The 26,741-nt window shown below is 56.4% G+C and overlaps 1 long non-coding RNA gene across 1 annotated transcript in view; it reads left to right on the top strand.

Moving 5' to 3' along the window:
• The first annotated feature begins 7,837 nt into the window (after positions 1-7,837).
• The window catches only part of LOC136993672 (uncharacterized), a 54,401-nt gene continuing 35,497 nt past the window's right edge, over positions 7,838-26,741 (top strand). The window contains exons 1-2 of the long non-coding RNA XR_010886070.1: positions 7,838-8,116; positions 15,128-15,648. This is a non-coding gene — a long non-coding RNA (uncharacterized lncRNA). The remainder of the gene's footprint in view (positions 8,117-15,127; positions 15,649-26,741) is intronic.

The following is a 26,741-nucleotide window of genomic DNA, read 5'->3' as shown; positions in this document are numbered from 1 at the left end:
GAGGGCCCGAGCAATGCCTGCGTTTTTTCTGCAAGTTTCCCCCTGCTCCTGGGAAAGCGGCACCTCTGGCGTGGGAGGGTGACCCAAGGGCAGGAGGAGAAGGAGCCCATCGGAAAGGCTGCGGAGGCGGATGCGCCCTCCCGCCGGCATGGCGTGCCGTGCTCCCGCAAAGTCCCATGCGCCGGGGCGCTTCAGGAGAGCGGCTGCCTGGCTCCGGCCCCCCCCCCCCCCCCCGCCTTTGACTGCAATCCCTTAATTGTTTAAAAAAAAAAAAAATCACATGACAAAATACAGGGAGATAATTGCGGTCAATTGGCCCTCTTATCTCGGAGCAAGCACGCTGGGCAAACAGAAAAGAGAGAGTTAATTCTGGCACTGGACCCGGCTTCGCAGGCCGGGTTCTCGAAGGCAGGAAGGGCTGATTTACTGCCACTGTTTGCAGCTATATTCAGCATTTTATTGCAACTCTAATTATTGCTCCCCGTCAAGATCCTGCGGAGACGTCGGGCCGGCACCGGCGGCCGCCCCGCGCCCGTGTACAGAGGGCGGATCAGCCGGGGCCGTGCCGGTTCGGCTGCTCCCAGGCGTGTCCGACCTTGGGCGGAGGAGGGGAAGGAGCCCGGAGGCAGCCGGCAGCGTTTCCCTCCAGCACGCAGGCGGAGACGCTCCTGCGGCCCTGCCGCCCGCGTGGTCGGCAGCCTTGCTGCCTTCCTCCCCAAAACACGTGGCCGGAGGCCGTGAGAAATCTGGCTGCAAGGCGCAGTCGGCTCCCAGGCTGCAGGCTCCCTCCGTGGGCCGGCGGATGTGTTTTCCGTGAGGGGCCAGGTGGAGAGGAGCAGGCAGGGATGCGGCGGGACAGGGGCGAAGGAGGCGGGCGGCTGCGGGAGCGGGCGACTCTCGTGCAGGCAGGGCAGATCCGACCCACCCGCCCGCCGGCGGGGACGCGGCATCTTTAAGATCCAGCATCCGAACGAGCAATCGCTAGGCGATAACGGAGGTGGGAATCCAAGGGTATCTGCTGGCTGGAGCGGTGGGAGCAGCCCAGCCCTGTGCTCAGCCCCTCGCCGCCCGCCTTTTCCCGCGCGCATCCCGAGCGCGTGCGTGCCGCGTTCCCGCGGTGCTCGGCCAGCGGGATGCGGCGGCAGGAGGGCAGAGCTGAGCCCCTTCCAGCACATTCGCAGCGCCGGGGCGGCGGCGGGAGCCGGCGACCGGCTTTCCCGGCAGCTGAGACGCCGCTGGAGGTAGCCGACCCACTGGAAAGCGCGGCCCGTCCCTCGGAGCCGCCATTCTCATGCAAAGCGCGCGGGGGCCAGCGGAGCCCCGCTGCCCGGCGGAGTCGGGCAACGTTGTCGCAGTGAAGTAATTCCACCCCCCCCCCCCCCCGGCACCGGAGCGAATAAAGCACAGTGGAGCACAAGTGCCTCTCTGTCCGGCCCCTTTCTTCTCCTTCCCTTTAATAATCTTACTCTTTTGTCCCCAAACGTTTGCTCTCCGTGTCATTGTCCCCTTCGGCTTCGGGAGCTGGCCGCCCGGCACGGGCACGACCCTCCGCCTTCGCCTGCGAAGGTGCTCGTGGTGCCACCTGTTTTCCCCGCTTTATTTTCCAGGACACCCGATTTATTTATTTTATTTTATTTTTTTGCTTCTGCTTTAGGGTCTATTAAGTTCACTCCTTGTCCGCCTGCCCCGGGAGCCCCGGTTAATGAGTAACCATAGCGTGCTTAGCGGCAGCTGCCGCAGACAAACCGACGGAGACTTTTTTGGAGCTGCATAAGGGAACGTTTGTTCTGCAGCTTCTCAATAGATCCTTGTGCAGGAGGCAAAAAGTGTGGGGAGAGAAAGAAAGAGACACTAAATCACTGGGCTCCTTGAAAATCTCGCTGCGTGTGTGTTTTTATTCCTCGTTATAATAGATGTTAGATGAGTCACCTTTTCAAGTCTGAGTAATGAATTTATCCTCAGAACAGAGCGCGCACACACTTTTTAAAAGCATTTCAGCTTTAAAGTCCTTTTTAAGTAACTTAAGCATAACCCGCAGAGCCTATAGACCCGGGCACGGCGCGAGCCGTGCGAGCGCGGATTTTCTTCGCCTCGCTGCCGATGCAGAACCGATTTTGTTGTTATGGTTCATAATTTCAGCTGTGCCCTCCCATCGCGGCTGTCCCGGGGAGCCTTTTGGGGGGTTTGTTAGATCCTTGCCGGGCTGAAGGCTGTTTCGTGGCCAGCGGGCCGGCTGGCGCGGGCCGGCGAGGGGCGCGAGGACGCTGTGCCGTGCCGGCAGCAGCCTGGGCGCCGGGTCCCGTGTCTGGCTCTGCCGCAGCTTTCCTGCGTGACCTCGGGCACGGCGTGTAAACCGCTCCTTGGCTTTGTCACTGCGCAAACGGGTGACTAATGTTGTCCTTGCCGGAGCCTTCAGGCCAGCGTCTATCTCGGCTGCATCGTGCCGGGGAGGCTGCGTGGGGCGAGGGATGCTCTGAGCGCGCGGGAAGCTCCATGCCGCGGCTCTGCACGGCTCTGCACGGCTCTTGCTGCAGCGCGGGAGCCGCTGCTTGAGGCGACGGCACGTAACGCTCGTGCTAAAGCCACCGGTGGTGCGGCAGCGGCGAAGGGAGAGTTTCCCAGGGCGGAGTTGCCCCCTGCCGCCTCGCTGCGGCTTTCGGCAGGGATTTGCAGCAGCTCTCGCTGGTGCAGTTCCCCTCGCTGCTGCCCGCACGCACCAGAGCAGCAACCATGCAGCGGTGCCACAGCAGCCTGCATGCACCGGAGCAGCACCCATGCAGCGGTGCCACAGCAGCCTGCATGCGCCGGAGCAGGCGCAGCCTTTCCCAGGACCGCCACGCTTCGCTTGTGGTCCAGGCTGCCATCCAGAAACGAGTTAAAAAACTGAAAACATGTAACCACATTTTTCCTCTTCTTTTACAAAACCTCAGTTTTTTTTTTTTTTTTTTCCACTTTGGGATTGGTTCAAGTTTTGGGCAAAGATTCAGGTTGTTTTTGTTTTACCTGAAACGCAGCTCCCCGTTCCCTGGAGCAACAGTTCTTTATTGGCTCTTGCAGGCACTTGGCACTCTCTGCGAATGAAATAAAAAGCTTTTTGTTTCCATATTTCAATATATTTATATATATTTAACTGGTTTGGGGAGGGTATTTGGAGGTCAGAGGACTTTTGGAGGTTACAGGGCTGGCCAGGCCCTGAGAACAGCCGTCCTGTGGGAAGCCATTTCCCTGCTCACCCTTTCCCTATCGCTTTCTCTTACATTTTCTTAATGCTCGTGCTCATCAGTTAGTGCTTTTCATGAAAAAAAAACAACGGCAAAGTCCATGGTGAACTTTATAGATGTGCCATTTAAAAACCAGTGTGGTAAAAGTAATGTGACCTCCGGCTGTGCACCCAGCCGTGCCCTTGAAAAGGTGTTTGTACTAATAAAACTTTTACAAGAATAAGCAGTTTTTCCTCTCTTGCGCCAAAGGTTATGCAGATGGGCTTTAAATATTTCGGGGCGATTTCAACACAGTTGGGGTTTTCTCCCTGCCAAAGACCGACCCATCTGCAGTTCGGTATCCCGAGGATATTTGCTGCTTCTCGCTTGCGGAGGATCGGCCCCGTCCGTCTCGGCGAGCTGGGGCCGGGCTGGCTCCGCGCTGCCCCTGCGCCGTCCCCGCGCCGAGGGGAGACCCAGGCCCAAAGCGGGCCCGAAGCAAAGCGCAGAACCGGCATTAATCAGCTTCCCTCGACTAACGGACGTGCGCCGGACAGCAGCTCGGCCGCGCAGGAGCGGGAAGCGGGGAAGGCGGTGGCAGCGCGGGCGTCCCCGCAGCCATGCCGTGGCCTCGCACCGGGAGCCGGCGGCTGCTTGTGCAACGCTTAGTTACCTGCCCCTGACGTCTCCGCTTGTATCTCCAGCACAAATCTGTTCCCTCTTACTGTTCGCCAGTGCACTGAGAATTTCCTGTGCTTAAAAGCTTTCATAAAACAACTTGGAAACAGCAGGAGCCGGAGGCTCGGGATGGTTTTGACTCGTGTCCTGTCCCGTCCTCCTCCTGGAGAGCCCCGAGTCCCTGCCCTCGCAGGACAGAGGATGCTTTTAACTGCTCCAAGGGGATCTGTCGGGAAACCACGGATTTTCTGTGACTTGGAAACATCTGGTTGACATTCTTAAGTCTCCAGGCTCTTGTATAATTATCCTTATTACCTGATCCGTGTGTACTTTATCTCGCTTTATTGGCAATGCCGCGCTGGCTCCCGAGCCTCACCGCCCACCGCCGTCACGCAAACACGCAGGCCGCTTTGCTCCTTGAGCCTCGGTGCTTTCCTGCCCCGGCTCGGCTCCGCTCGGCTCCGCTCGGCTCCGCTCGGCTCGGTCCCCCCTCCCCGCCTCAGCGGCGGCTGAGGAATGTGCGGGAGGAATGCGGGCCGGAGCAGGGAGGAGGCCATCGCTTGCAAACAATGTCTTTGCGCTTGCGGCCGAGCCGCAGTCACGCGAGGCCCGGCCAGCGTGGGCACGCGCTCCAGGCGCCCGGCTTTGGCTCGCACGCGCGCGCGCGCACACGCTCGCTTACCTGGCACGGACACAGCAGAGTTCAGCAGCTTTGAGAACCCTCTACAGTCACGTCATGTTCTTGCAAAACCAGGGCTGGGATCATCCCATAAATCAAAGCCAAGCTCTCCCATGAATCACAGAAAGGTTGAGCTTGGAAGGGACCTCGGGAGATCATCTAGTCCAACCCCCCCTGCTCAAGCATGACTTGATATCCAAGAATGACTATCTCACATCTCCATTTCAATTCCTTCCTCAGATGTGGCATGGGGGAATCTCCATGCGGAGCAGGGACACCTCACCCGTGCCCGGGTCCGTCTCACGTGGACATTCACCCCGGGGCGAGCTGACCAGCGAAAGCTTGTGGAGCAGTGGCCAGACCTTACAGTGGCATGAATGGTTTTGTGTAATACCGTGAACGACGTCTAAAAGAGCTGCAGCCCTTTCGGCACGTGGCTCTGAAGACGTGCCAGCAGAAAAGGAAGCAAAGCTTCTTAATTAAGTTACAAAATTGGTCCTTTTCCCTGAGAAATCCAGCGCCCCCTAAACGCGTAGCCCTGATTATTACACTTCCATGCTCCCGATCCATGTCCAGCTCATATTAGCTCTTTAAGGGCCCCTTCCAAGTTTTGCTGAGTCAACAGGAGTCTTTCCATCGACTCCAGTGAGCTTTGGGTCTCATCCTTCCTGTGAGCACGGTATGGCCGGGGGTCACCTGTCCCACCAGCAGTGTGGCCAGGGAAGCTCCTTGCCGCTAATCCCAGCTCTGCCCCAGCTTGGTGCTCCGGGATAGATCCCTTGCACCGTCCTTCTCCGCTCTTAAATCTGAAATCGCTGTGGGTCGGGAATGAGAGCGATGCTGGCGGTGTTCACGGTGGCGGGAGCTGGGGGCGACCCCGGGGAGCGGCGGTGCCGTGCCGGCCGGCGTGCGCCCGCGTGCCCGTCTGCGAGGCGGCGCGGGGCTGGCGGGCTGAGCCGCGCCGGGGGCGGCCGAGGGCCGGGCAGGCGAGCGGCAGCGCGCCGGACCCTCCGCGCGGCCCGCGCCTCCCTCCCCGCTATAAATACCAAATTAGCGGCCGTCGTTTTCGGAGCTGCTGCTACGAGTTTCCAGGCTGGTTAGCGGCCGCTGAGGTTTCTCAGCCGGCGTCCGGGGGAGGCGGCGCGCGCGGTTCCCGCTGCCTGGCTCGCGTCCCGCTCAGCTGCCTGCCGCGTTTGGGAAGGTGCAGCTTCGTGAATGGGGAGCCCGGTAAAAGATTCCTAAAAGCAAAGGGAACCTGGAGCCAAGTAGGGCTCCGAAGGTGAGGTAAGAGGAACGAGCAGCTGCTCTCCGGCGGTGACTCAGGCGCCGGAGACGCAGCGCGGCGGGTGTCTCCGCACCACTCGCCGGGCAGCCAGCTGCGGAAGAAAAGCACCGTAATTCCACTGACCTGCAAGAACGGGGAGGGAAGGAGGGAGCAGGGGAAAAAAGCTGAATTCCTGCGCTTGAATAAAAGCAGCAGAGCGCTGCGAGGCTGCAGTGGGGACTTCCCCAGAGCGAATGATCCTCAGGCAGACGGCGCTTCACCCTCTCGCGCCCCAAATCCGCAGGGATTCGCAGCACGCTCGCCCGGGCAGCCCCGCGGGACTGCGGGAGCGCGGCCGGGGGCCCCAGGCCTCGGCACCGCCGCTTCCACCCGCACGTGGGCAGCGTGGGCTGAGCAACCACGACGGGCCGGGAGCGGCTCAGAGGGACGCGCGGGTCCGTGGCACAGCCAGAAACGGGAATTCTTTCCCTCCCGGCTCCCAGCTCGGCTCTTCGCTGCTCGTCGCACTCTGGTGCTTGCCAAACGGGTTTTAATTTACAGAACGTGGGTATGAAAAAGTAACACGACCCCCCCTCCTCCACAGCGCTAAAATATTATTTTTTTTCTTTTTAATATACCATAAACGATGACCTTTTACCTCCTTAAAAACGCAGCCAACACAAGCACAACAATGTGATTTGTGCAGTATTTCAGCTGTGGTTTCTTCAAGAAATTCATCTGGTCTCGAAGCAATTAAGGGGAGGGAAGCATTTCCACTCCGGCTTTGGGCCCTGAAAACATGCCAGGAGGGTTTTTTTTTCCCCTTCTCTCTCTCTTTTTCCCCCCCCGCCCCGGCTCCCCTTGCTCACTTGTCCTAGAAAACTTCTGCCGTTTCGCTTCGGCAGCTCTCCCGGTGCGCGAGGGTGAGCGCTGCCGGCGCGGGCAGGCGCCGTGGCGGGTGCGGAGGCCGCTGCGTGCCCTGGTGCCCCCCGGGCCCGTTTTGCCTCGGGGCAGCACGGGGCAGCTTGCAGCCCGCCCCCGGCTCCCCATCCTTGCGGCCAACCTCCGCGGCAGGCACAGCCAATCCGGGGCAGGAGATTCCCTTCCTGGAGCCGAGTCTGGCTGCCACCCAGATGAGGGGAGCGCTGGATCATCCCGGGGGGACGATGGAGGGCATCGAGAGCAGTGGTGGTTGCCCTGTCACTACCGTCTCCCTTGTGCCTGTTGTCTCCTCCAGGGCATTTTCCTGCACCCCGCAGGAACTGGGACCGAGTCAAAAGGAAGCACGTGAGATCTGCAGCGCAGCACCGAAGCGTGCGCCTAGCTGAGGAAGGCCCCATCCTGCGAGGATTTGCAGGTGACTCGGACCGGACTGGCTTGTGTGTGTTTGCAAGAATGAGTCTTAAATTACCCTGCAAGTCAACAGTATAGTTAATTGCTCATTCATTCCATGGATGGGTTAATAATTAATTTAAATTAATAATTGGGACAATAATTAAACTAAACAATAACTAATACATGGGACAATTGAAGTAATCGTTCTCAGTGTAAGTATTTGGCGCGGTTACTCATTTACCCAGTAGTTTATGGGATGAATTCTGCACATGACCCGTTTGGCGTCAGGTCGGTTTGGTGAGCGGGACGGTGGCGTCTGGAAGGATGCAACTCCAGGAATCCTGCGAGCGCTTGGGATTTGGGGCTCTCCCCGGCGCAACCGCGAGCCTCCAGCTGCTGCAGCTGCAGGGGGGACCGCGGGCCGAGCGCTCGGCGCTGCAGAAGTGGGGAGGGAGGGAGGGAGGGGGGCAAAAGCCGCCAGATGCAGCCTGGGCTGCCGCGGCCCCCCCCCGCCGCCGCTGCGCTTTCCCCTCCCCGGGCGGGAGGCGGCTCCGGGCTCGGCCCGGGGGGAGGAACTACAAGTCCCGTGGAGCCGCGCCGCGCTGCCCGCAGCCGCCGGGGCTATATAAGGAGGGGAAATGGCCCGGGCGCCGCAGTCGGAGCATCCCTGGCCGGAGCCGCGGCACCTGGTGCTGGTGGTCCCGGCGGTCCCGGCTTCCCGCCGCGCTTCCCGCCCGTGCGGGCTCCGGCCCGGCTGCCGGGAGCGGCGCTGCGCCTTCCCCGCTCCCGGCGGCGCGGCCGAGTCGCTTCCCCCGCTGCGGAGCCTCGGCCGCGCTGGGGGGGCTCCGCGCGGGGCCCGGTTCCCGGAGGAGGAGGAGGAGGATGTTGCCGGAGCCCGTGGGAAGGGCGCTAGCGCTGGGAAGCAGCTCGGGGCGAGCCGCGGAGCCCGGCCCGCCGCAGGTAGGTGCCCTGCTCGCCCCGGGGGGGGGGGGCAGGAAGGGGGGTGCCGGCCGCGCACGTCCCCGGGGGGCGCCGGTGTCGGGGGCGCCGGGCCGGGCCGGCCGTGCGCGCCGCCTTTGTTCGCCGCGCTGCTCCGCTCCGCTCCGCTGCCGGCCCGCAGCGCCCGGCGGCTCCGGGATGCCCCGGCCTCGGCGCGGGGCGGCTCCGGCGACCTTGAGGAGCGGAGGGCGAGTGCTCGGGTTCGCCCGGCCCGGCCTGGCTAGCGGCAGGAGGCTTCCCGCTTCTCTCCAAGAAACGAAACCTGTGGGTGTTATTTTTTTTTCGGTTTTGGGGGACTATTCCCTGCTGCTCCCGTGGGAAAACGTTCTTAGAAAGGCTCCGTGCGAGCGAGGGCGTGTGGCATGCTGCGGGCAGGTGCCTGGCCGGAGGAGACAGGGAGAGTTGTGGGCCCTGGGGGGTCAGGCAGCCCCTCTGTGCTTTTCTCCCCCGCTGGTGGGGGCCCAAGGGGTTGCGCCAGCGTTTGGTGCCATCTGGCATGAGCCCGGGAGCGAGGAACACTTGACGGGTTGGTGATGCAAGGTATCTTTGATGCACAAGAGCACTTTTGTGTGAATTCTGGAAAAATATGAATGAATCCCTTCTTTTGCTTGCTACAACAAAAAGACCACACCAGTCTAGACCTGCAACCAATAACACACAAGAAAATTAGTGCTGTCTGCTCCTAGGGACCTAGCGCATTGAGGACAGCACTGTCTCTTCCAATGTGCAAGCCTGCTGATCTGTACAGAGGGTGAGGGATGCCTGTTTGGGGAAAGGATGTTTGAGGTTACTTTGATATAAACAAGAAGAGCTTTTATTGCCCAGACATTGTTAGTGTTGCTCTTTGCTGGCTTGGAGTCTGCTTCCTCTGAACAGTTTTGAGACTGCAGAAATTGCTCGGCTCTCTAGCTAATTGAGACATCTTTTTATAATCATGGTCACAGCTGGTGGGATGAAAGCAGGGAGAGAGGGTTGGTGTGCAGTGACTCAAGCCTTGGGAGGAAGCTGTATCTCCATTTGCCCAGCATTTTGAAACGGCGATTGCTGGGGTAGTGGCTGGAGCAGGGTATGTGAGGATGCCTTTCTTCCCTAACTCATTCTCTGCTGTCAGGCAAGTCACACTCTCAGGACATCTGCTTTCTTATCTGCTTGTAAGCTTAGAGATGGATGGAAACAGCTTCATGGGCTGCCCCAATTCACCTCAATCCCTCCTGCAGATGTAAGATCAAACAGCAAGTTTGAGCCCCCTGACTGGGAGATGTTGCAGGGCAGAAGGCTGTTTCAAAGTTAAGTATTTTTGTGCTCCCCTTGCTCAAAGGGCTCCCTGTAAACTGAGGACAAACTGCTTGGACTTGCTCTTTCTGTTTAAACCACTTGGCTGCCAGCTGCTTTCCATGCACAGGTGTCTAAAACAAAAGCCACTCTGAGATGTGGTGCCCCTCAGGCTTCCTCTGGAGTGTTGGTGATACCCTTTTGTGGGTGCTGTGGAGTGGCAGAGGCTGAGCTCTGGCAGGCATCAGGTTTTCAGAGGGGAAGAGGGTGCAGAACTGCAATGTGAAGGTGCTTTGCAGGCATCGTGCATGTGAAGAGAAGCCCAGTGCGTTTGTGGTGCAGGCAAGAGGAGCTAAACTTGCTGTTGTGGCCAGAAGTGTTCCTTTCCTTGGTATCCCTCAAGCTGCCGGGTGGGAATGGTAGTGTCTGTGGGCTGGAAATGCACAGCTGCAGGAGGAGCATGGTCTGTGTTTACACACTAGAAATGTGCTGCGTGATCCTGGAGTACAGGGAAGCCCGAAGCGGCAGGGCTGAGCTGTTTGCCCCAGCTGGCTGCCGTCAGCTGCAGGTTTCTTGCCAGGGCTCAGGTGCTGTGAGCTGGTGGATTTGGTTATGGTGGTGGGAGATGTTCTGCCCCTCTGGCCTGCGGGGCAGCAGGACAGGCTGCGTCCCTGCCCAGCCAGCAAGTCAGCGCTGGCAGAGTCCAGAATGGAGTTCCCCACCTCCGAAATGGGGCTGGGAGAGGCAGCCTGAACTGTCCCAAGCCCCAGTCTATTGGGCTCTGCCAGGACCTGCACTCCAGACCCATCACGAGCTGTGGGAAGAGCCTGAAGCCAGGCTGAGCCCCTCTTTGTACCTCCCTGTGTGAGCTGCAGTGGAGTGAGATGGGGAAGAGGAGGGAGATGTTAATCCTGGATCCTAATGGTTCCTCCAGGCTCACACTGGCTGCTCTTCTTGGCAGGACCCTGGTGAACCCATGAGGCTTGAACCCCTGCGGGGCAGCAGCTGCTCTGGTGGCTCCAGATTCCTGTGCTGTGTCCAGGCTGGGGCTGTGCAGTGTGGTGTGCCTGTGGCCTGCGGAAAGGCGGATTCGCCCCGGATCCCTGGGCCGCAGCAGGGCTGGGGCTGGGGCTGTGCAGTGTGCCCATGGCTTGGGGAAAGGCGGATTCGCCCTGTCTAGACTGGAAGAGGAGCAATGTCCAAACAGACTGGGGGCTGAGGCCCCACGCAGTCATTTGTGGTGGATAGCATGAAGAACTATTTGAAGACCAGCCTTAAATTAAACTGTTTTCCTGGGATTTTTAGCAATCTCTAAAACAGACTTGGGTGCTGGTCTTGTCTGCACTTGCTTTACTTGGAGCTCAGGAGTGCGCTGCAACTTTGCAAAGTGCAGCGCAGAGGGGGTAAGGGGTGGTGTGACCTGGCCCGGGGACCCCAGGCTGTCCTACGCTGACGCTGCAGCGAAGCGCAGCCGTGAGATCGGGAAGCCTGGCGCAGACCCGGCCTTTCCGATGGGGCTGGAGTCGCTGTGCATTCCTTTTGTGTTTGGTTTTAAACGTATTTCCATAGAGTAGCATCGCTTCCCATTGGTGGTGGGTGTTTTTTTTCAATAGCAGTTGGCTCCGCTCTAGACTGCGGAGGGTTTTGGACTCTGGATTTTCTATCTGGGGGTTCTCGTCTCGGAGGAATGAGCCGGGCGCCCTGCGTTTGCGGAGATGAAACGCCGCGGGCCGCCCCCGCCCCCCCCCCCCCCCCCCCGCCGCTCCCCGGCCCCAGACAAGGGGGGGATGATGCCAAAACGTAATGCCGCTTGCTGGGGGGTTTTTTGTTTGTTTGAACTTTGAACAGAGGAGAAAAGCAACAAAAGAGAGGGCAAGAAAAGCACAATGTTTTGCCAGTTGCCAAGGCCAGCCAGAAAGTTATAACTGCATTACAAAGGGCAGCCTTGTTCAGAATGGCTTATTTCATCAGAAAGATGTATTTAAAAAAAAAAAAAAAAACAACGAAGGGCCAAACACTAGCATAAAGTCCCCTATGTTAGTGTAAACGCTGCATGAAAACACTTTTACTACCCCCTATAACTCCTTAATAAATACTGTTCCTTTTTGATGAAAGCTCTTAACACTGGATTAGGGTTTACAGTGTGTTGCCTTATTAGTCCCTGGAGACGGATCCCGCGTTCGGTACGGCTTCGTGTCCCCCTCTGCAGCCTGCTTCAGAGCTTCGATGTTCCCTTCTCTTCCTTTTGGGTTTCCCCCCTGTGGCAGCAGCTGAATCGCAGGCGGCGCTTTCCTGGACTGGCACCTAAGAGGAAAACAAGCTGGGATGGCTGTGGTTAGGGAGGCTGGTTCTGGTGTCGAGTCCATCATGTCTTCTGCTGAGCACAGCGCTGATGAGGTGCGAAGACCTCAGCCCTAGGGTTGTGCTGCGCCCTTGCCCTGAGAAGGTAACATTTTTTCCTTCAGTTGGCTTGTTCCTTCTGCCAAACCACAGATGTTTTTTGAGGGCTAAAACCTAAGCCTTTAAATAAATGTGTTTGATCCCTGGGTGGTTGTGCAGCTTTTCCTGCAAAAATGAAGCCCAGAATGGGTTTTAAATCAGGAGCAAATGTTATCTAGTCAGACCCTCTTTAAAGCTTCTCTCTGGGAGTTTATCCCAGCCCTTTCTCCCTGGAAGGGGATCAGAGCTGCTTGTCTAGTACATCTGCAGCAAAACTGCCTGTGGTCTCGTGAAGGAGGAAGTGAACAGCAATGGCTCTGTCCTAAATAAAGCTCAGTCTAAGACAACCTTGAACCTCTAATGCAGCTCCTGCTCTTGCACAAGAACGTGACTAGTATTTCTCGGGGCCAAAAGATTTTTGCATGGCACAGGATGTTACTATATGAAAGCTTTAGAGCCTTTTGGCTTTGAAGTGCTGCTGTGGGCTGCTTGTAAGTGTTTTGAGCCAGGTCAGATGGCGGCAGGATGCTTCGGGATCTCAGTATAGGTTCTCATCCGGTCTGGAGTGGGTGGAGGATCGTTACTGTCATTCCAGTTGCCTTCGGCTCCTGCTGCTGATCCTTTAGTTTGCACATTTGGGAACAGCATGTTTCAGGAGTGACTTCTCAGTTTTGGAAGTCTTTCCCAAAGTAGGTGTGAGAAAGCACACTTCTGGGATGTGGGCTCAAGTGGCTAGTCGGAAGATGCAGAGAGCATTCCTCGAGGCTCTGAGTTGTACTCAGTGAGTTTCTGACCTGTAGCATTCTTTTGCTCATCTTCTATGCATGTCGGATATTTCTACACGTATGAGCTCAGCAGCTGAGGGCTGGCGCATGCAGGTCAGCAGTACGGCTGGGGCTGTGCCCATCACTGGGTGCTTCCCTATGAGCTCTCAAGACAAGTGGTACCTTCTGCTGGGGTCCAGGACCTGTGATACCGGTGACCTCAAGGGGCAGTTTGACTAGTTCAGTAGCTGTATGACCAAATGCTCAACTCTGCAGTGAATTTTGAAGCAAACTCTAAGAATTAAAGCTTTTGGGTGGTTTGCTAGGCTCCCAAGACAGGAATGCTCTGCTTGCCCATGACTGGAAGCCCCTGAGCAGAAACTGAGCTGAGTGCTGCCACCTTTGTGAAAAGCAGCCTTTGAGAAAAGGCTCTGGACTAGGGAGAGCAGGTCCCCTTGCCTGGCAGGGAAGGAGCTCTGAAGGCTTTAGTGGCCTTCCTTATTGCCAGCTAGAGCTCTGCTACTTATTTTATTTTGCACGCTTGGTTCCAGCATCTCCTCAGCAAACTGGGGGTGAAGGAGGAAATGGGAGAGCCTGGGTGGGCGAAGCCCAGGTGAGTCCTGTGCCCACCTGGGGTGGCAGTGTGGTGGGCTGCGCTCAGTTTGGGGCTGGGAAGATGTTGACGTCTGGGCTGTGGCCGCTGTTGTGCGGGATGCCCGTGAGGTGTGTGGATGTGAGCATCCTGCCGGGCTGCGGTTTGGATGGGGCTCCTGTCACTGGTGGAAAGGGGCAGCAAGAGCTCTGGAAGCACTTGGGATCTGTTCGCTTCAACCTGGAGCTGAAGCTCTCCAGCCAGATTGCTGTGGCTCAGGTGCCTCTTTCGGGGCTGGATAAGACTTGGTCTGAGCACGTGTCTGCAGAAAACTCCCCGTCACAGAGCTAGGGAGGAGGTGCTGCTCACCTACCTTTTTTTCCTCCAAACTGTGTGTCAAGTCTTCCCGGCAGAGGACTCGGGAGCGGTAGCTCGGCAAGGGGGAGGGAGAGAGGGAGGGCTTCCCAGCTCAGCAGACTGTATGGGAAATAACGATCCCCTTTTTACAGCTTCTTCAATTGTTCCCGAAAATCCTTTTTAAAGGGAGGAAAGTTCCTTCCTTCCTTTCAGCTCCTGGTATCTTTAAGAATTCGCTCTATTGTGCACCCAGGACAGAGACCCTTCTATGAGGCTGCCGGGCGCTCTTCGGCGGCCCCCTCCCCGCGCTCCTCCCGCCCCCGCTCAACAAGCCCCCATTCTCCTCTGAAGAGGGTCCCTCTGTCTAACGCCAAGTAACTCTTAAGGGTAGCATTTATCCTCGGGCACTCAGCTCACAAAGAGTGCTGGAGTGTCAAATAAACTCACTCCAGCCTGCAAAGAGAAGAGGAAGAAAATACAAAACCCCCTTTATTTCCACCCCTGCAGGGAAACAAATACGGACTTTGTGCTGGAGAGCAGCAGCGCCCTAACGAAGCAGGGTAGTGTGCGCACTAATGTATCTCCAATAAAATTGCGTGTGTAAGCACACATGCTGTAGTGTGTGCGAGTGCAGACCTGGCAGACAAGCTGTAAATCAAGATGCCTCCAGACCAGTGTTAGCCACCCTGCATGGCCACTGCTTCCTAGGCAGAGCCGCTCGCTGCTGGCTTTGACGACCTTTCAGTGATTTCTGTGTTTGCTTTTGAAGTGGGGAGCCGGGAGGAAGATGCTGGTTCTGTCCTGGCCCTCTGGCAGAGATTCTCCCCAAAGGTAAGGGATAGCGGGCATCCGTGCTCGGAGCCGTTTGTGATCTCTAATAGTCCAGACCTTCAAATGAGCTCAGTGCAGCTGAGATCGGAAAGCTGGCCCCCAGGCGCGGGGGCTAACTTCGTCAGGACATTTGTGGAGCAGTGGAGCCTGGTTCTGTGCCCTGCTGTGGATGCGCCCACCATGCGAGGTGGGTTGTGTTGCATGCCTGCTGCTGCGATGCTGTACTGCATTGGGTTGTGGCAGCTTTGCATGCCGTCCGGCTGCAGTGCGGTCATCACTGGTGTTTACTGCTTTGGCCCTTGCAAGAAGATGTGCTGACCTGCTAAGAAATAAAGGTCCCTCTTCTGTGGATGTGTTTGCACTGTGCTCCTCAGTCAAAGCAGTTGAGCGGTGGGGGCTGAGCAGCTGGGACAGGAGCTGTCTAAGCAAAGTCCAGGCAGATGCTGCCTGCTCCTGGTGGACCTGGCCAGCAGCGTGGCCCACACCTTTGCTCAGCAGCAAGGAAAATCCTACTTTGCAGTCCTCCATCTCTGAGTCCTGGCTTTTCAATGCTGAATTTGGGAATATTTTTCAGCTGTATTGATTCCATGTAGGATGTGCCCAGATGCCCTGCTGCTCCTGCAGCTGACAGACCTGGAATGTAAGCACAACCTGAGCTGTGCTGCAGTAGGCAATGGTAACCAGTATTCCCCGGTCCTGACACTTGTCTCCTTGCAGGTTTTGGTAGCTTTTCATTACCGAAAGGGACAGAAGCAGCCTGCCACAATATCTGACTATCCTCTTTCATACCTGGAAGTGGGAAGGAGCAAACTGACCATGGAGTGACAGGCTTGGGACTTCTCTTCTACAACCAAGCAAATGGTCCTGAGTGAACAGGATTCATCTCTGGGCTCTCATGAGTCTTCATCCCTTTGGATTGCTGTGGATTCTGGATGCTCCCTTCTGTCATCTGCAACTGGGAAAGAAACTGCCAGGAGGCCCGCAAATCCCTGCTTCTCTCTGAAATGTTGTGGATTACTACTTTTGGCATCATCAGTGCTGTTTTTTACTAATCTTGTGGAACTGGCTTTGTTACTTGAAATCCCACAATTTACAGATGTGGAAAAGCAGCAGTTATAGCCCAGCGCTACAGGATCCCCTCTTTTTTTGGACTATCTTACTCTATTCAGCCTCATGGCTTTCTGGAGGAGGAGCAAGAAGTCCATGTGCCTGTGTAGGACAAGTCCTACTGGTCTTAGGTGAGTTGAGTATACTTTTTTCTCTTCCTAAAAAGAAGGTTTCCTGTGTGATTAAGGCTGGTTTGTTATAAAAGTATGTTTTTTCCCATTTGGAAGAAAGGTAACTAGATTTGGCACTGCCACTCCAGGGAGAATAGGAGGGTAGGTAGGTTTGCTTCTGAAAGCTAAAGTGGCTTTCTTCTCCTGCTTTAATCAAAGCCCTGATTTTTGCACCATTTGAGCCTGAAATCTCACCCCTAATAAGAGTTTTCTTCCTGGAGTTACTGCTGAATAATGGACAAAGAAGCTAAAGTGAAGCAGACCACAAGCAGGTTTTTCTTTCTTTCCTGGGAAAGGGGGAACCCTGCTGGTTTTCTGTACTTTAGAGCGTGTCAAAGCAAGCGGTGGTAGCCGCGAAGGGGAGCCTGCCGCTGCCCGGCTTCCTGGGAACAATGCGAAGCTTGTCCCTGGGGTACCGCGGGGCTCCTGGCGATGCAGGGGATGAGCTGAAAGCGCACAGGCTCCCTTCCAGTAAAAACGTGGTGTAAGCCTCCTTGAAAATCCCCTTCCCTGGGAAGGCCCTGCTGGGAAAGGGTGCCAGACCTCCGACTCCTGAGGGCACATCTTGGGGCTCATATCAGCGTTGGTGTCTTGGGCCTGATGCCAGGAGAGATGCCCGAGGGGCTTGGCAGGAGCAGCCCTGGCTCCATGCGGGCTGCACAGAGAGGCAATGCAGGTGGAAGGGGGGGTCTCATCCTGGCTGTCTGTCCGCTGGGCACAGCACTGGAGCTGGTGGCTCTTGTACTGGGGAGGATCCCTCCTCTCCCGGAGGGCACTGCTGGTGCCCAGCTGCCCCAGTCCGGTGGCTTTTCATGAAGATCTGCCCCCTGAAGCCCTTCTCTCTCCTGCATGACCCTGGAGGGATGGTTCAAACCTCTGGGTCTGTTGCTTTGACCCTGGCCTCTTGTACTGTCCATCATCTAGAGGCAGATGCAATGGTCCTGTTGCTTCCTTCTGGGACTGGCCTGCTAGTGAAACCTGGCTTTTGTGGTCCCCATGTGTTTTGGCTGAGGACATTCCCCTTCGGTCCCTGTTACCTGTAGTTGTGGGGGCCCTGTGCTTTCAGCTGGGATGAATCCAGACTGTTTTGGGGACACAGAGCAGAACTGACTGTTTCTCACTCGGGCACCTTGGGACCATACTGTGGTTCACCTTTCCCACGCTGCCAGTAATGCTCCCTAGATTGCTTGTAGCCTCTTTTGTAGTGAGCTTTGGTCCAGAAGAATGAGGCTGAGCAATGTGGTGAGCAAAGGTAGAATTGCTGCTGTGAAGGACCTCTCTTCCAAGTCTGGGTTTCCTTGCTGGGAAGCAAGCTGCAGAGCCTGAATACCTGCATCCATGAACATCTTGCACCCTGCTGGGGCAGGCTAGAGGCGCTCTTTGTTTGGAGAGGGAGTTTGGGGGCCCTTAGGGTCAAGAGTACAGGTGGACCCTGGAGCAATCTGGTGCAAGGTTTTCTCTGCCCTTTGGAATCAGAATGGAGGATCCTCTGGAGTGAGGTTGTAGAAGAAAGGAAGGTTTCTTCTTACACTGTGAGTGGTCACCAGGCCAGGAGTTCATCATGTTGCCTTTCCACAGCCAGGTTTACTGCAGTGTCTGCCTGACCATAGACTCTGTGTTTGGCATAGGTGGCTTGCGCACAAGACACTCGACCTCTGAGCAGCCTCTGTAACCACAGTCCCTGGCAAGATTGCCTGGCACTCGCTTGGTATCTTCCTGCCATGAAGAAGTATCTCGGGCTGTGTTCAGATGGCATATCCTAGGTGCCTGACAGAACAGAAACCCCGTGTTGTCCTGGCCTCTCCCAGGCTTGCTGGGCTCTGGCATGTGGCCCCCATGATGCTGAGACCCAGTGCTTCCCTGCAAAAATCAGGGAGATGCTGCAGGCAGCTGAGTCCTGCTGCCTGGTCAGCCCTGTAGCAGTACCTCAGCTTTTGGGGGGCTCAGATATCTAATTTGGATTAGAGCTCCTCTACTTTTGCCTGCTGGTGATCAATTAATCAAGAAGATAGTTGGCAGGAATGTGTGGCTTATGCTAGTACCTGTCCAGGAGCAGCAGGGCTGAGTGCTGATTCCACACCAGAGCGTTGCAGGTGAGCAGCGGACCATGTCAGTATGGTTAAAGGGAAACTGAGAGGAGACGTAAAGATGCTGGTCTTGCCTTTTGCTGAACACAAATCTAGGAGGATGTGGCCTGTGGTGCCCCCAGAGACAGCTCTGCCAGCTGGATGCTCTTGGGGATGGAAGGAGATGGCAGATGCAAATCTAGGGACAAATCTGACTCGCTGTTCCCGGGACTCCCCGCACAAGCCCTGCAGTTGGGTGGATGTGCATTTCTGAGCACTGAGCTCCCTCCCATGGCGCTCTGACCTGGCAGACGTGGCTTGTCTGCAGACGTCTCCACTGCGCTGCTGAGCAGGGAGCATCCTTCGTTAGCTCTCCCACCCCCTGGGCTCCCTGGTTATCTCAGCCCAGTCTGCCAGTGCTTTCCCTCCCTGCCCCTTCACTGCAAACTTCCTGTATGTTTGAACAGAATTGGGATGCTTTAGTCCCTTCCCTTCCCTCGTCAGTGTCTTACTGCTGCTGTCAGATAGCTCAGTCTGTTTCCAGACCCTTGGGCTTGTGGTTTGCCCTTGACAAGTGTCTGAATGTACCCAGCTCTTGTCTTAGCCCCTTCTGCAAAATGTCTTGGCTTTTTGTCCTGTCCCTGAAGCAGCAGGGAGGGGATGAAATGATGCATGTGTGTCCTGTTGCCTGCTGATAGTACTAAGCTCCTTGAGCTAAGGCAAGGCAGACACTTTCCACCCCTAACTACATAATGTGGCACAGGCCTGCTTGGCTGCACCAGCTTCTGCAATAAGGGACCAGGCTGGTACTTAGTTTGGTTTTATTTTTGGCTGTTGACTACATCTTCGGCTTTTTGATAGATGCCCTATAAATGGATGTCTTCACTGCTTGGCTGCTTTCTCTGCATTTATGTAATCCTTGATGCACTGGAGTCCTGCTTGCTCCAAGGGCCATGCTGTGACAGCAGTTTTATGAGGTGCCACCAGGGCCCAGAGTCTTCCAGGCAGGCTGGACCGGTGAGGGGGCTGCTGGCTTCAGGATCCACATAGCTGCTCTGGCACTTGATCCCTGGTTCAAATGTCATCCCTCTTGAGTGGCTGCTCACAGTGGCTAAAAGGTGGCCGTGTGGCAAGCCAGGCTCAAGTGACTCCGACTGTCCTTTTCTCATATTGCCTTTATCCTTCCTGCAGAATTCAGGAAGAATTTGGGATCCAACTGCAGAGATCCTAATCTATAGTTGCAGGCAGCAAAAGCTTTTTAATTTGATCAAGTAGCGATTCCTAGTCTGTCACTCTGGCCTGCAAACTATCCCTCGTCAAGGGCAACTTCTCTCCTTTCTCTTAATTGCTCTGTGGAGAGCAGTTCCTCTGGGCACCCTAGGAGCAGAAATCTGTCCCATGCCAGAGGCCTTGGTGCAGCCTCCTGTCTGGCCTGACCAATATGCCAGGGAAGCCCAGTGCTGCTTGGCTGTCAGGTGAGGTTTGGGTACAACAAGGAAACTCATGTGCAAGTCTCAAAGGCTTTTAAGGGTAACGGTGAGCCCCCTTGGCCATCTAGCCTGCAGTCCTGTTGCCTCACATGGGCAAGGGGCTGGGGCTGCAGTATGAATGAGGCATCAGCAGTGCTGTGCTCTTGTTGAGCTGCTCAGGGGCCTAGCAGGGCTTATGAGAAAGTGGTCACTTCAACTTCTTTCTCCCAAGCCCCTGGGTGACTCTTTAGGTAGACAACTAATCTTGAGAGCTGCTGGTTTGCTTGGTGTGGTCACCTGGGTATGACAGACACTCCTCTCCTGGCTAGCATGCTGGGGCTGCTTTTAAGCCCTCTCTTTTTACTGGAGGGAATTTCCTATTGCACCTTTCCATGGTGAATAGGAGGGTGCAAAAGGGGCTTTCAGACAGTGCATGTGCCTCACCTTGGCCAGGGCGTTTTCTGTGACTACCTCCTGCCACCCCATGCTCAGCCGCCCCTGCCTGAGGATGCACCCCTCTCTTGCACCCCTCTCTCTACACCTGGCCTGCTGTGTGCTTGGTGCCCTGCATCACTAGGAGGCTGGAGGGCAGGCGCTCTGCGTGCACCCTGCTCTGGGACCGGAGGGGACATCCCCCGGCCGTGTGCGTGTAGTGTGTAGGTCAGGGGAAGCAGGCAGGACCGAAACCAGTGGCTTGCTGCGGGGAGGATGCATGATGCGTGGGGAGCTTTTTGGGGAGGGGGGGGAGGCTGGATTCCCCCGACGCCCTGACGAATGCAAGCGAATGCAATGCTCTCCTCGCGGCGGCAGCAACGCTGGGTGCGCGCTGACACCTGCCGGCGGAGCCGCGACACGGGGCGGGCGGCAGCATGAGAGCCGGGAAAATGCTGCTGCTGCGGCGGCTTTGGCGAAGGCTGCCTCCGTCTGGGGCCTGAAAAGGCAGTGTGAAATTCGGGAATCCTCCCCGGTTAAACGGCCCCCAGCCAGGGCTGCTGCAAGCGCCAGCCTCTCTCTGCAGTTCTGCCTCTGTAGTCGTAGCTGCTGTGGCTGTAGGGGCCGGAGAGAGGAGGCATCCTTGTACGCTGCAGGGTGCGGTGCGGCTCTTTGGAGGGATAAGAACAACATGGAGAAGAAGGAGGCAGCGATGTGGGGAGGGACAGATTTATGTGCGTAGAGTGTGTTATGTGGTGTTTTAGTAGGCTTAGGCTAAAAGTCCGTTTTAGGCACTTCAGACAGGAGACAAGAGAAAGATGTGGCTGGGGAGAGCACGCTGGTTCCGAACCACAAATGTGACCAATGCGAGAGAACAATAGAATAGACTTATTTTTGTATGATGGGTATCTAATGCGAATTTTTTTTCAAAAAGCCGAGGAGGCCAGGAGCAAGCATTTCTTGTTGCTGATGCTTGTCAGTACTCTGACTGACAGAGAGGAGGAATTCTCCCTGCGTTCCCTTTCTTGGCTATCTTCCCTCTCGGAGCTTTGATTGCTGGCTGGGGTGCTTGGTTCCAGCTCCCTCTGCATAGTTGTTTGCTTTCCAAAAAGTCTGCAAGCAAAGAGACATTCCCTCTGATGTCTGCTTTGGGTGGCCAATTGCTCTAGTTCTGGGCTGGGTTTTGGGGACTGACTCTGAGTTCAGCTTGGGCAGCTTTTGCTGTGTGTGTGTAGAACACCTCTGGAGCCTGTTGTGATCCTTCCCTCTTCTGCCTCTCATACCCTCCTGTAAATCTCTGCAGTAGCTCATGGGGGCTCCTGTTTTGATCGTTTGAGGTGCACTTGCTGGCAGGGGAGTCTGTAACCAGGCTGCTTCTCGCACAGAGAAGCTAATCCCAACTGCAGGTACACAGCAAAGGGCTCTGAAGTAAGCCATTGTCATTCAGAAGGAGCCTGAACTCTTTTCAAGTTGTTTTTGGTGGTAGATAAAAAGGCAAACTGGAAGATGGGGAATTACTAGGAAAGGGAAAGGGATCGACACTGCAAAACTCCTCTGCTGCATCAGTCTGTGCTTGCCCCTATCTCAGAAGCATTGTACTGCCCTTGGTTCCCCCTCTAAGAGCACAGCTGAAAAAAGGTCCGGGGAAGGACTGTGGGCAATCAGCTTTGCTCAGCGATGAAGCCCGGTAGGAGAGGACTACTCCATCCGGAAATGAGACAAAACTCGGGCAAGTTACAGAGAAGTCTTCAAAACAGCGTCTGCTGTGGGAAAACAGTAAATGGAGCCTGGTACTTGTGTCTCAGTGCCAGAAAAGTGACTCCTAAGGAAGGTGTGCGCTTCGGCCGCGGGGAAGCAGGGGTCCCTTGCCGGGGGCGGCGGGTGCAGCCCTGGGTGGCCCAGCCCAGCTCAGTGCGGCTGCCGCTGGGTGGCAGCGCCGCTCCACGGCAGCGCTGCCGCTGCTGCCTGCTGCCTCCTGCTGCGCCTTTGCCGAGGGCGAGCGCTGGGCCTCCGCGCTGGCTCTTCTTTCCTGCCCTCTTCCACCCACCTGTGCAAAATGGCAGATCCGGCCGGGGGTGTGGGGGGGAACTGCACCTCTCACGGGGTCTCCCAAAAGCAGGCGAGCTTGCACCGTACGCCAGGAGCCGGCACCCCGCTGGGTGGGCGAGAGCAGGCTGGGGTTTGAAGGCAGCCTGGATCCGGGCAGAGCGCCGCTCTCGTCGCGTGTCGCCTTTCCCTGCCGCTCCCCACAGCGCCGCGTGCACCGAGGGCAGTTTGTGCCCTTGCGGTGGCATCTCCGCGAAGGCTGGGAGCGGGGCACGCCGGGGCCCGGCCGTTCAGTTCTCTGCTCGGGGAGCTTGTTTCCCATGGGATGGGGCTGCACGCGGAGGGGGGAGGCTGAGAACGGCTTTTGCCCTGGAGGCCGGGAGAAGGGAAAGGTAACTCCGGATGAGGACCATCTTTGTCCCTGCTGGCTGGAGCAGAGATATGGCATGGTCAGCTTGGTGGGGGTGTGTGGCATGTGGCTGACCCGCTCATTAGGACACTTGCTGGTGCTTTGAGACCTGAGACAAATCCCTGGTGGGGGTTTCCTCAGTGACCCCGAGCACCCAGTTAAGTGCAGGGCTCCAGGATCAAGTCTTTCTCTGTACCTCACTTCTTCAGGCTGTTGGGAGCCACCAGCAGTTCCTGGGGTTGTCTTGGAGGTGCGTACCCCAGAACAAGTACATCGAGACCAGGGCAAGGCAGCTAGGCTGGGGAAGATTAGCCTGAGCAGGGAGTGGATTTGGGGCTGTAAATGGGACCTCTGTGGATCCGAGACGAGCATGGATGCAATTTGAGGAGAGTTTTAGCCAAAAGCATTTGGCACTTAGAAGAATCTGCGGTTTCCAGATGTCAGTGTTGAAGCTGTGTCTAAAAAGCTTGCGATCAGTGAGTGCAACCTGGACATGTGGTGCTGAGGGCAGGGCCGTTTCTGAAAAAAACCCTCCTTGGTAACTCTGGGACCTTCCCTGGGGCAGCTGCCTCGGGAATCGGGCCTGCTGTGTGTCTGAGCAGGGGAAGAAGTACATGGCGAGAGCAAGAGGCTGATGCTCCGGTTAACGATTGCCTTAGGGGTGTGAAGGAGAGACATCTGCCGTCCCCACCTGTCTCGAACACGCTCTGAGCAGGCCACCTACACAGCATTCCTGGAGCTGCACGGCTGACGCAGGGCCGAGGCGTTCGACGTGCTTTCTTCCGCCGAAGAAAATGTGTTGGAAAACTTCCTGCTCTGCCTCTCCCTTTTCTCCTCTTGCCTCCCCTCCCTTCTCCCCCTCCCCTGGGAAAAGAGGGTCTGGGAGCGCTGTTTGGCTCCTCAGTTCCACATCTTGCTGTCTAGAAGCTGGTGAATTATTGCTGGATAATCCAGCATGTTTGGCTGCCTTGAAAAGCACTTCCAGAGCAGTTGCAGACTACTTGGTCGGCACCACTCGCCTTGAAAGCTTTCACTGTTAAAGCTGCCTCCTCGATAGCCAGAGCCAATTGCAAATTCCACTAGCGCTACCAGCCCGCGAGCCGCGTTTCCATGGCGAATTCATTTTGGTTCGGCACCTGAAAGCCCTGAGCTGTTGGAAAGTCTGTGCCGCGAGTTTTGCAGTTTGCCTGCGGCTCGGCCCGGCAGCGCCGGAGGAGGTCCTCCGGTTCCCGCTGGAGGGGGAGCTGCCCGCCCAGCGGGGAGGCTCGGGAGCTTTGCGCTCCCGCTGTGGCGGATTCCAGCACGCCCGGGCTGGGGCTGCCTTTCACACGGGGCCGAGGTTGCGGGTCTGCCTCTGGACCAGTTTTTTCTCAGGGCAGGACCTGCCTCTGCCAATGCATCTGCCTGCGACGCTGCCCCCCCTTCACGTTGGCATGAGTTGTCCCTTCCGCGAACACTTGTGTTAAAGCTGCAGTAAACCTGGTTTAATTCACCCTCCTAAAATGACTGACTTTAAAACCAAATGAACTGTTTGTACAGGGACTTTGCACTGGTTCAACAAAACGACCTGAAAGTTGTGCCTTCACCTGCAACGGTGTGTGACCGTTTCTGCAGCTGTGCGGAGCTGGGCAGCGTGGGCACAGCCCCAGCTTCGTGCGGGACCCCGGCGTCCTGGCTGCTTCTAGCCTTAAATATCAGCTGCAGCGTAAGCCTGTTCCTTGTGCAAAACTTCATCTGGGCTTGCCGTGTGTTCCCTCGCATACCTTTATAATGCAAAGGAGGTTTTAAGTTTATACATTTGCCCTTCCTGGGGGCGCATCTGCCCAGCTGCTCCGCAAGGACATCGCGCGCACCCGGAGCCGCCTGCACCCTCCGCTCCCCGGGAATGCTCTCTGCACTGACACTTTCTGGGAACAGAAATGCTGCTTTGTATCTGCTTCCCTTTTCTTTCCCCAAGCAGGAGGCGGGGGGAGAAAATGATTAAAATATTTTCTTGTAACAAAAGGCTGAGGGTGAATCTAGATCTGAGCCATTCTGATTCATTTAAGGCAAAATCTCCAGGGTTTTCAGCAGAGAAATTAAAACACTGAAGCTTTCTCTTTTCTTTAGAAGAACAAACAGGAGCGGTTACCACTTCCTCTAGCTCATAAACAAAACCAGCCCGACGTCTCCAGGAGGAGCCCTGCCAAGAGACTTTCCTTCCTAATTGTTTGATATTTTTTTCAGTTCTGATTAGTATTCGTGAGTGCCTGGCACACAAGCTGGAAGTTTCAGGAACAGGCTGTAGATCTCACTTCAGGCAGATCCTACCCTCTTTTTTCCTCTTTTTTTCTCCTCTCGACCCATGCCCTCCTTGTCAGTCCTGCTCTCCCTCTCCCTCCTCTCCCTTCTTTCTGCTGATCTGCTTTATTTCCTTCACTGGCCGTGCTTGGCTCTTTTTCTGGGGGTGGTGGTGGTGCCTTCTGGCCACCAAACTTTATGGCTTGTTTTCCTTTTTGGAGCTTTGCTGGATGGATTTGCAATAACTGCATCAAGGCTCTACGGGTTTTTATTGCTCTGATCCTGTTGCAGTTCCTTTTCTTTGGTTTCAGGCTTTGCTCTGCTCTTGGGAAGGAGCTTTGACTGGCCCAGCTGCACTGGTTAAAACTGGAGAAAAGGGCAAGTTGGGGTAAAAATGGGTGCAGATGCCTTGTTGTGCCCCACAGTGCGCTGGAGATCGTGGCTTCCCCCTGCGGTGGGTGCTGTGGGATTCTCAAAGCAGAGGGATGCCTGTTCAGCGCTGCGGTGCCGTGCCCGGGGAGGCACGGCCAGGGGACACTGCTGTCAGATGTGGGGTGCCCACCACCATGCAAAATCCTGCGTGCTGGCGCCTTTGCTAGGAGCTCGTGCGGGCGCAGGGAGCCGGAGCGGCAAGCGGGAGCTGCTCTGCAGAGCAATCGCATCTCCTCTCGGTGGAGTCCACGCGGGTGCTCTCCCGCGGCTGAGGCCAAGCTGTGCGAGCAGCTTGGAGTTTTAGCTCTGACATGCCTCCCTGGCAAGCAGGCCTGGGGCTGCGTGCGCTGCAAATGCTCCTGTGCAGGGAAGGCAGAGCTGCTCCTGCAGTCCTGCTTTTCAGAGTTACTGGTGCAGGGCAGAGCTTTCCCACATCTCGGTTTTGTGACTGGGTTTTAACATGCAACATTGTTCCGAGTTCTGTGCTTGCATCATGTGCCTGAGATTATGAAATCAGTAGCGATAATAAATATCGCTGAATGAGTGGGTGTGGGCAGGAGGGAGGGGGACGGGAGTGATTTAAAGGGCAAGGGAAACTCCATGCACTCCCTGCAGCAAAAATGCTTTTTGCAGGGACAAGTCAAGTTTTTATGACCTCTTTTTGCAGAAGGCAGCTGTCTAACTCTCTTAAGAGTATTGAAAATACTCCAATAGCAAATGCTCGTCTGTGAGACTGTCACGTGCGTGCAGGTGGTACCGCTCCCCTGCTAGCAAGTGGTCCAGACTCTCCCTTTGGCCCAGCCTGGCACAACGCTGAGCTGCCGGGAGCCCCGGGAGGAAAAGCTCCCTGTTACCGGTTCCCGCGGCTGCTCCATCCCTCCTGGGACGAGCGCCGAAATCCTTTCTTTGGAAACCAGTTTGTTGAGTGTCTGGTACGCGCTCCCTGACTCTGGGAACTTGCAGCTTTGACTCCATGACTCAGCCTGAATTTCTTAATCATAAAAACAACCATAATGTCTTGTGCTTTTCTCACGCTTTCTGTGCCATGGTTTCAAGGCATTTTGCAAACCACTGATGGACTCGGCCTGGTAACCCCTCTGGGCAGGCAAGCGGTGTTTGGTTTTTGTTTCATTTTTCCAAGAGGGGAAGCTGAGGCTCTGCAAGGTGAAGTAACTTATCCTAGGTCATGTAGGAAGCCGGTGGCAAAGCACAGAGCCCCACGGAGACTGCGCCTTTGGCCTTTCCCTCTGTGGATGGAAACAGAAATTGCTGTTAGTGAGCACTTTGCAGTGAAAGCTGATGTTTTTGCTCCTTTCTTTGCCATGGGAAAAGAAAAGGAGAATGAAAAGTTGGTAAAAATGCAAAACTCCTCTAGCAGGTGGCAGCCGCTAGCCCCTGCTGACAGTTCGCTGCAGGAGCTTCACCTCCGGTGGCTGGCAGGGCGTCCACCCGGCTGCTTTGCTCTTCGAGGTCTGCCCCATGCCGCATTTAGGACGGAGGAGGCAAAGCGGGTACCCCGGCTTTTGCTGCTCCTAGTCTCAAGCAAGGCGTGCCAATGTCTCTGGGGGCGATTTTTCCCTGCTTCCGCAGAGCATGTGCGCGCTGGGCAGAGGAGCCCCAAGGGAAAGGCGCTGCTGACATGGCCTTTGCGGAGCGGTCGCTCCCGTAGCGCCGCGCTCGGCTGCTGGCAAGGCTCTTATCGCCGCAGTGGTGGAGCCGCGCTCAGAAACAGTTCGTCAGTGCCCCTCGGGGGCAGGAAGATATTATCCCCTTTTTACAGAAGGGAAGGGAGGCTCATACGGCACATAAGGATTAGGGATGGGATTTTCTAAAGCCTGGTAGTTAAGAGGACGGGAACTTGCAAGTCACTGAAGTTACCTAAGAGCCCATGTGCTTCTGGCTGGAGCCCAATGTTGAATT

Source organism: Apteryx mantelli, chromosome 19, assembly GCF_036417845.1.
Source record: "Apteryx mantelli isolate bAptMan1 chromosome 19, bAptMan1.hap1, whole genome shotgun sequence".
Lineage (NCBI taxonomy): Eukaryota > Metazoa > Chordata > Aves > Apterygiformes > Apterygidae > Apteryx > Apteryx mantelli.
Note: the sequence above shows the minus strand (reverse complement) of the source record. Positions and strands in the feature narration are given on the sequence as shown.